The following is a 10,232-nucleotide window of genomic DNA, read 5'->3' as shown; positions in this document are numbered from 1 at the left end:
AAATATCAATAAAAACTATGGTTGTCTTGAAACACCGAGTGTCGTTGTGTCTTCATACATGATTTCCCTCTTCTCTTGGATGCTTCCGCTGTGACATTTCCTTTACTTGTCTTTTATTACACATTGAAGCTGTTTATTTGAATGTTTGGAAACTTGGTATCATTTGAATAATGTCAAACCCTTGGTCGTTTTATTAATTCTGGGTCAAACCTTTATTGAAACCCTAGTTTTCTATGTCTGTTCTTTAAGTTCTTTAATCACGATTGCCCGCATTTATTATTCCTAAAGGGCGATCGTGACAGATTTATTTTGGGGCCGAGTTTTACTAACTTCGTGAAATGTATGTGTGTGTTGAAATATAAATTTGAATCACATACTAATCATGTAGACTGGCTATATCTATCCACGTTCGTGCATGTACATGTAGAACACGTAGACTGATCAAACAGAGTCTCTAGACTTATCCGCGTGTCATTGGACATGAGGCCCGAAGCAAAAACTCTTTCAAAACCTTAACACAGAAGATACTAAAAACTAGCACAAGGAAATAATGATCGAATTCCACAAGGATAGATGTGTTGCGAGGGTGAGTGAGGACATTCTGGAAGAAAAAGGGGTTTTGGCTGCTGCCATGCAACTTTGAGTGGGTTAAGTATAAGCTAATTGAGTGAAATGTGAAATAGGAAATCCTATCTAAACTGATCAACTAGAATGAAAAGACAGTGAAAATAGAAATAAGATAAATGGACATACTAGCTACTTGACTAGAAAGATGAACATGTAACTCTATCTAGACTGATCCGTTAGACTAGAAAGGTACCTAAGCATGATACGGTACATAAAGTGAGCATTAATTTAAAGCTAAGCTAAAACAACACCTACAACTAACAAATCAAGCTGGAACTTCCTAAAACAGGCATGCAAGGTAACAAAGTAAAATGGGACCACAATAACTTAACTTGCTAATTGGAAGTAAAAGCATGCAAAGACAAAAGTAAAAGCAAAAAGTACTTTTCAGATCTGATTTATTTGAACGATTTTCTACTCCATCTTCTGCTAACTACATAAAATATAGCATTGCAAACATCGTGGATGAACATGCTTTAAGAATACAGAATATGCTTCGAATGAAATGCACACACGATGCTTCGAATGAAATGCACACACGAAACTGAAACTGACAATGATTGATCTAGGCTAATTGATCAACTGGAAAGCGAATTAAAACAAAACTAAGCTGGCATGCATTTTCATTTTATGCTAAATAATCTTGATCTGCAAAATCAAATACTAATAAACTAAATCTACGAAATCAAACAAGCAACAATTGCGATAAGCATCCTACAAAGCAGAAATAAAATGCAACATCATGAGATCCAAGAAAAACTTTCATAATGCAAAAGGTAATACAAGATTAAACAGTGAAAGCAAGACCAACATGAGATTTAACTAAAACAACAGCTAACTAAGAAGATCTACGACTAAGATGTTCAAACACTTAAGAAATAAACGAAAATAGGCAAAAACAGAAATTAACCGATTGTATTTTCACTCCGAAGCAGTGGCAGAATAGTTGGAAATGGCAGGAAATATAACACTCCTCCTCCGAGCTAGGAGGTAGAGAACAAATCTAGAGTGTGTGAGGTGAGAGATCTGGTGTGGAAGGAATTGCTACCTCCTGAGGCACCTCGGAACTAACCCTGAGTATCTAAATTGTAGGGGAGGACTCCTTCTTTGCTAAGCTTCTCTATTTATAGGACGACTCCTAGGGCACCTTCTTTCTGATTTGACATTTGTACCCCTGTAGCAAAGGGTTACCTTCTCTCTCTGTCTTGTACACAATTGCAATGCTAGCTCCTTATGATAATTCCTCTTGATTAGTTGGGCGTCTTTTCTACACTTTCACTCCAATTTGCCTCCTCTGCATTTGCTTAGCCAGTTTGCACCATTCTGATCCAGCGGCCTTCCTTCACACTTAAACTTTATCTTTCTACAAACATGTAAAAACACCCAAAAACCAATGAAATGAGCCTTATCACTCGTGAATTCTCAAGATGACGTCTTTGTACTCAATCGTCGATGTTCCTATCTATTCTCAAACTCATATTTTGATATTTGTGTGGCACATTAAATGTTTATGAGAATATATAGTACTCGGCTAGGGTTTCTGATGTGTTCTAAAAGATGGATTTTGTCTCATGTTTAGTCATTATTTATGGAGTTATGATGGAGCAGACCATAGCTCCAATGAGGTTGGACTGGACCGAGCTTGTTGAACTTTTTCTAATTAATTTGAGTTTTCAATTTAATCCTAGTCCAACATCATATTATTTCAGCCACTATAATAAATAATATTGATTGTCATTCCAATCCCTACGTGTAATATGGACTTCCTCTTAAATTAAATTAATATATAAGTTTGTTATTTAACTTTAACTAAATAATACTCCCTCCGTTCCATAATAGTGGAGGCAGTATCTTATAACCGGTCATATTCCTGAATAATAAATCATTTTTTCTGAACGCTTCTTAAGGATATTATCAAATCAGGCTCTCCAACACTCGATTCCGTGCAATAAAAATCCTAGCAACTCTAGATATGATCACCAACACAGAATATATCATGAATCAGACTATAAAAAAACCCTCACATTTTGATAAATCAAACCAATGCATAATTGATATTGTATGCTCAATATTATATACAAAGATTGAGATAAATAGCAAGAATTGATTATCTCAATGTTAGAGCTATTCAATGCTATACCACACCAGCATCGTTAGTCTCCAAGGTAAAGAAACTTTTAAACTGACTGTATAAATTTTTGTGATAGGTAATCAAAATCTATCTTGGTTGTGAATACTTTTACTTTACTTATACAAGGAACCAACTAGTCACTTACCGTGATAACTTGTTCCACTACCCAGTGCACAGTGCAGAAAATTTAGATTTGTTCGCTTGGAGAAAACATTTCCACATTAATGAATAAGCAAATGCAGTTGAATAAAATTAAATGTTCTCGCAACTAAAAAAAGTGAATTTAGACTTTTCCTTGCAAAAGTTGTTCGAAACATGCTTGTTTACATACCCAAATAACCTCACCGAAGCTGTTTTCCAACATCGATGTTCGTACCACCAACAACATAACTTGTCGCTGGGTTAGAAATGTCTCCTATTCCTAATTACATTGATATTCATCTACAAACGACCTTATGTCAAGGCCACACCATTTCCCCACGATTGTTTACCAAATTAAAGCTACGAGCCTTTGATGTTAATGCCAAAGAGAACAGCAGGGCTTTATTATTGTTGGTATGTAGAAAGATGAATATAATGTATAAATTTCATCGTAACAAAGATCTAAATAAATTGAGATCTGGTATATTATTGTACCAATTTTAAAATTTTTATTCAGTTCATACCTAATTAATTAGTGTTTTTTTTGTATTGAGAGGCCAATATTATTTCAATTAATACTAAGTACTTCCTTTGTTCCACCTTAATACAGACATTTCATTTGCATTAGCTCATTTTGAAAAAATAATAAATAGTTAAAGTGAGAAATTGTAAAGTAAGATCGGGAATAATGTAGAGTATAAATTCATAATGAAACATATATAGATACAACGAAATTCCAATATAAATTCATAATGGAGCGGTGGGAGTATAAATTTATTTGACGACGTAGTGCAATAAAAAGAAATGAGCATTTCATACCTCTACATTTTCGATTCACGAACTCATTTCCACTAGAATATTTTTCTCCATTTCAGCCAATAAAACCCCACAAAAACCTCGTTCATACTCTTCTCGCCCGCCCATCAACACATCACTCTTATTTCCAACAAAATCTCTCTCTCACAAGCACCCTATATATAAATTCCAACGTCCAACCCTAGATCATGCAAACCATTATTTTTCAGCATGGCTAACAACATCATCTCTTTGATAGATGAAGATGTAGTGAAACAAGAGGCAATTTCACTCTTCTCACCACACAATCCGACCCCAACTGAGACGATCTTCCTATCGAATATCGATCAGGCAGTGACTTTCCCAGTGGAAACCGTCTTCTTCTACGAAGCTCCGCCTTGTTCATCCACTGCTGGAGTTGCTGAAATGGTGAGAAAAGCTGTGGAGAATGTGTTGCTCACCCCATACTATTTCATGGCCGGGAGGCTAAGCTTCAACGACGAAAGCAAGAGGATAGAGCTCGTCTGCAACAACGTGGGAGTCTTGTTTGTGAGCGCGGAATCAAGATTCTCTCTCGAGGATCTTGGCGACCTCTCGCATCCCAACCCAACCTTCCATCACTTCGTTCATCGACCCGGCCTTTATAAAAGCCTAGCAGAAACTGCGATTTTCACTGTTCAGGCAAGCTTAATTCATTTTCACTTCATTATAAATCGACTATACATGGAGATCCACAGGTAGTGTTATTTTAATTTGGAGTAGTAATACTCCAACTGTCTTAGTTAAGATGACCCATTTTATTTTTTGCACGTGTTTTAAAAAATGGTACTAAGTGCAGAAAAAAATGGGTCATCTTAAGTGGGATAGATGAAGTACTCCCTCCGTCCCATAATAGATGTCACACTTTTCTTTTTAGTTTGTCCCAAAAAAGATGTCACATTTCTTTTTTAGAAAAAGTTCCCTCTCATATTAATATAAATATATTATTTTCTCTCACCACCTAACACACCAAATAACATCTCCTAAAATCTCGTGTCATTCCCCAAGTGTGTCATCTATTATGAGACGGAGGGAGTACTATTTTTCCCTTTATAAGATACTCCTAATAAACTTTTGAAAATGTCCAATTTTTCCAACGCGACCCAAAAAGAAAAATTTCGGCAGATTTTGGTTCCATGTGGCTCAGTCTGAATCATACATGAAAGGTGTCATTTTGATACCCTAATTCTTGAATTCAACGTTGAATAATATGTGTCTAATAGGATAAGATATGCCTCGTAGAACTGTCATGTTTGAAGAATAACCCGTCATGGGATTAATCTTGATGGTTGTAGTAATTATTAAGGCCACTTTTAAAGTTTGTGGAAAATAGCAAAATTCAGCCAATGTTTACAATTATTTACACTCGGATATTACAATTATTACAATATCCGAGTGTAAATGATAATACATTTTGGTTTTGGAGCGAGGTGATAAAATGTGCATGTGGTGGATTCGCACTAGGGTTTGTGACAAACCACGCAATTTTGGATGGGAAATCAGCGAGCAAATTGTTCCAAGATCTTGCTTCCATCTGCATTGGAGATGTAGAAGAAATAAAAAAGAAATTAATCAATAACGACCGCGGCTGCATCAAATCAAGAACCCCACCCCAAATCGACTTCCCGCACAAGGAATACTTCAATAGCTCATCTCTCGCCTCATCTTTCACCTCCCAAGCCCGGAACTCGCCGTCTCCATTAATCTTCTCCGACAAGTACACCCACAGCGTGCTGCGCTTCACCTCGGAGATGCTCAAGTTGTTCAAGGACAAGGCCGGGATCCAGTGCTCGACGTTCGAGGCCATCGTGGCCCACATATGGCGCGCGAGGACTAAAGCTTACTTCAGCGACGATGACCGGGAATCGATGGTGCTCTTCGCGGTGGACGTGACGGAGAGGGCGTCGCCGCCGCTGCCTAGGAGTTTGGCGGGGAACGCGGTGATCACGGCGTTTGCAAACGCGAGGGCGGGGGATTTGCTTGGGGGGGCGGCGGGGTTCGCGGTGGAGATGGTGAGGAGAGGGAGGGAGAGGGTGACGCCGGAGTATATAAGGTCGGTGATCGACTGGCTGGAGGTGTATAAGGGGATTCCGGCGACGGGACGTGTCGGCCTGGTGGAAGCTGCCGTTCGGGGAGGTGGATATAGGGTTTGGGAGGCCGAAGCACGCCGGGCCGGTGGTGAGTGGGAATGATGAGTTTGTGGTGCTGTTGGGACAAGGACAAGATGGATGCCTTTCTCTCGTGCGTTTATGAGATTTAGCGCATGTTTGATGATAGAATTGTATCGCTTTAATAAACTTATTAATTAATGTGCCCTTTAACAGTTAAAGCAAAAATAGATTCCAAATACAAATCTAGAGTATTTTATAGTATTTCATGATCAAACAAATTCAACTCTGTGGGAACTTCTCCCATCTTCTTTGATTAATTTATGCAGGTCGTAGTTTCCCAATTTGTGTTCTATGATGCTAAAAAGCAACGTCTTCTGTTCAAGTATAGTACGGGGAAATGGGTATTTTCACATGTCTCCTTTCATCTAACAATGAAATATTTATACTACTGTATTAGATTTATAATAATTTTGTTAATTGATTAGGGTTTGTATTTAATTTTATTTTAGTAGAAGATGAGTTCTTAGGCTTATTTGATGTCCTAAAATTGTTGGGTCATTATTAATTCACTTAGTAGTATTTTCTTTTACATTTTTTTAGTATAAATTGCATATAATTTGTGGGATAATTATTTCATGTTGATATTTTGAATAATACTATGAATTGTTAAAGTTTTATTACTGATGAAACTGAAATCAGGTTTACAAATTATATACAGGTTATTAGTGAATAAATCATTATTAAAATATGTGTCACTCTATATCTATATATTTTAAATTTAGGGTGAGCGCAAATGGTCCATGAACTATGCGTTTCGCATTCAAACTATCCCTAAACTTTAAAAATATCATGGGTAGTCATGGACTAAGAGTAATCACATTCATGATACTTTTCACTATTCACCATAATTTTGCACCGAAAATGCTCCTCAGGGCATGGAGAGTATTTTTAGACTTTAATAGCCAGGTATTGGATATGATATTTTCTTTATCTGTCTCTCCTTAGTATCATGAATGTGATTACTCCTTAGTCCATGATATGATACTACTATTACCCAAATGTGCATAGTGCAGTTCTAGCATAGACGTCGGCGATGCCGAAAACTTGTCAAAAACATTACGTGTTGGAATGACTTAAAATTCAACGGTGTTTAGAAATTGACACGGTGCTTAGAAATTCGCATGATGCTTAGGAAATGAGCTTAGTAATTTGTCACCGATGATGAACGATTGATTTTGGCCATGTGACATCGTTTAGAGGGCGAAAAAGATAATTTGCAGTTTTTTTTGGTTAATTATAATTTTCTAGTTTTCGTTTTATTTCCTTTGAGTCCCTAGGGTGTTTTTATACGCTTATAAATAATGATTTCTTTGTTTCTACCGCAAATTTTGATTAATAGTGTTATTTACGTTTTCAAGAAACTAGGGTTTCTATAATTACATACCAATTCAATTCATTCACTCACAAACTCAATGATATCGTATGACTTTGAGTGTGTTTCAACAGCACCGAGCCATGGCTTACTGATGCACTTTTTATTAGCACTATAAATACCTGCAAATATACAGAGTAGGAATAGAATAGCTAAAGGTTAGTACCAGATATCGATCACGGGAAAGCAAACACAAATTGTCTATCTTCTAATAAACTCAATTACTATTTGGAAAACCGGAAAAATTGGAAGATTTTTGAAAACAAAGAAACAACTAATCGCAGATAAATCACAGAGATAAAAGTATAGAGATAAGGGGAATTCCAGGGACGTGCTTTCACAATTAGGGTTATACAAATTCCAACTACAACATCCTAGCACAGTTCTTACTTTGATATGACGAGTCACCTAGTTTATGCTTATGCTCATGAGATAAAAATGAAACGTTTTATTTTTTGGATTATTCCATTAAAATTGAAACATCCATTAAAAATGAAATATTTTCCTTTTTGGATTGTCGCATTAAAAATGAAACGTTTTCTAAAATAGAAATATCCCAATGTCTAATTTTTTTATATCTTTTACTTTTTTTTTCATTAACTCATGAAACAACCCTACATAAAAATCCGTGTAGATTTTCAAATATTGCATATTTAATGGGACGGAGAAAATATCATGTTATTCTCTCTCTTACTTTACCATTTCTACACTTTAACTATTTATTATCATTTTTATAAAACAAGTGCAAAAAAGTAAATAAGTCTCCTATTCGTAGACGGAGGATGTATCAATTAAGCATCCTAAATTGTAACATGTAAGCATGTGAAACAAAATCAACAATTTAGAACCACTTAAATCCATCCCCCAACGTAAATTCATCCCCCATGTAGAAACGTATCAATATAGTCAACACAAATCAACAATCTCTAAGACTACACATGTATTGCAATTCATGGAAGTAATAATAGCCTCACGATGCTATGAACATGATTGCAACATATAACCTACTATGAACAAGATGGAAACATACAAAACAACCAACAATTCACCACCCTATGCAACATCTAACCATGAAACACAAATAGAAGCATCACCACAATCATGCCCCATACTAAAACATGCTTTTCAACCGAACAATTCATCATGAAAGAACAAAATCCATGGAAGAATTTAACCAAAACTCAGAAATTAAAGATAGGATTCATACCTTAAGTTTGAGAGAATTGGACGACGAAAGCTTGAAATTCAGAATTGAATGAGAGAATGAGAGTGTGGGTGTGTGAATTTGGCGATGTTTTGTAGTTGGGGTCGTGTGCAAGGGAGAATTGGAGAAGATGGGTGAAAGCAGGAGAGAAAACTCACCTTATATAGGCATTTCACGTATTCTGACCTCTCCGTGGCGACCGCTACGACTCGTGCAACGACCATTGCACGTGTTCTGAAAACGGCGCATCTCCAACGGGCCGTTGCAGCCCGCACAGCACCCGCTACAACCCGCCTTAGGCCTGAATTGGTCCTGCACACTGAAAACTTTGGGGCAGCCGCTGTGGATTGTGCAACGGTCGCTACGATTAGATTTTTTTTGTTTTTTTTATATGCACAGAAAATACATGAAATTTAAAGGGAAAACATAAAACGAAAAATAAAGAAATAAAGGAAAGAAAACAAGTTGGGTTGCCTTCCAACAAGTGCTTTTGTTTTGAGTCGTTGGCTCGACTTAAAGTGGCCCAACTAGGTGGGCGGATCAACGACCCTTATGCTGAAGACCACGAACTGGATCATCTTATTCCCAATTTTTCTCCACCATTTATATTTCCCGTTCGGGGTCTTGATCACGAAAACTTCGGGATCGACTGGAATTTGTGTCTTCTTCTTAGCCTTCATCCTCTTTTTGGCCTTCTCCTGAGAGGGATGCTTAGCTTGCTTAGGTGTACCCTTTTTGGGAGATTGAGGAGGAGTATGGACAATAAGGATATAAGGGTTAGAAGAATTCTCCCCTTCACATGTCCTATAAGGCTTAGACGTGTCGATCATCATGACCGCCCTACATTCGCGCTCCTTCCTTGCTTGTTGCGCCTCTTCATATTTAAGCACATCACTCTCAATCTTGTAGGTGGAGCAACTGTAGTTGTCACTGATTGTGATCTCACCTCTACCTTCATTAAGAGCTTTGCATGTAGCTAGAAAATCTCTACCTAAGATTAGAGGCACATTTTTGTCTACTTTCATATCAAGGATAATGAAGTCGGCATGGAAAATTAAATCGTCTACCTTAACCAATACATCCTCATTCATGGCCACTGTCTTGATTGCCGAATTGTCGGCCAACCTTATGATTACATCCGACGTCTTGAGAGGTCCGATGTTGAGCTTTTCATAGGCATGATGTTGATGTTGGCTCCCAAGTCACAAAGAGCCTTGTCCACTTTTCCTTCTCCAATAGAGCACCTTATGATGAACTAACCGGGGTCCCTTTTCTTCACGGCCCTCTCCCGTTGAATGATCTCGCTGCAATGATGTGGCAACTTAAGGTCGGCTTTGGTTGGTTTCTTCTTTCTTATCACGGCCTCCCTTAGTAGCTTTGCGTACCTAGGTATCTCCTGCATTGATTCAACGAGACGGATGTTAATATGGACCTTGAAAAACATGTTTAGAAAATGCTTGAACTTCTTCTTCGGCTGGACAGGGAGTACAATCCCGTTGTGCCGCACGTGCTCATTCTTGGCAGGCCCCTGCCTCTTCTGTGGCGGACCATTGCAGGATGTGCGGTGGTCCATTAGGCGTTGGACAGACTCCAGACGGTGCCCCAGTAGCGGCCCGCTGCAAAGTGTGCGGCGGTCCGCTGGGCATCGGGCAGTCCCCAGATTTCATTTCGGAGGTGCTGCCTTCGTCTTTTTTCTGCTTGGTGACCCACTTTTTGTTTATGTCCGCCACTCGTGCTGCTGCCTTTGCCTTG

The 10,232-nt window shown here is 38.0% G+C and overlaps 1 pseudogene; it reads left to right on the top strand.

Moving 5' to 3' along the window:
- The first annotated feature begins 3,925 nt into the window (after positions 1-3,925).
- Positions 3,926-5,986, top strand: LOC121776788 (annotated as a pseudogene).
- The last annotated feature ends 4,246 nt before the right edge of the window (positions 5,987-10,232 follow it).

The sequence above is a fragment of the Salvia splendens genome, chromosome 18 (genome assembly GCF_004379255.2).
Source record: "Salvia splendens isolate huo1 chromosome 18, SspV2, whole genome shotgun sequence".
Taxonomy (NCBI): domain Eukaryota; kingdom Viridiplantae; phylum Streptophyta; class Magnoliopsida; order Lamiales; family Lamiaceae; genus Salvia; species Salvia splendens.
This window is presented reverse-complemented; position numbering and strand designations above follow the sequence as displayed.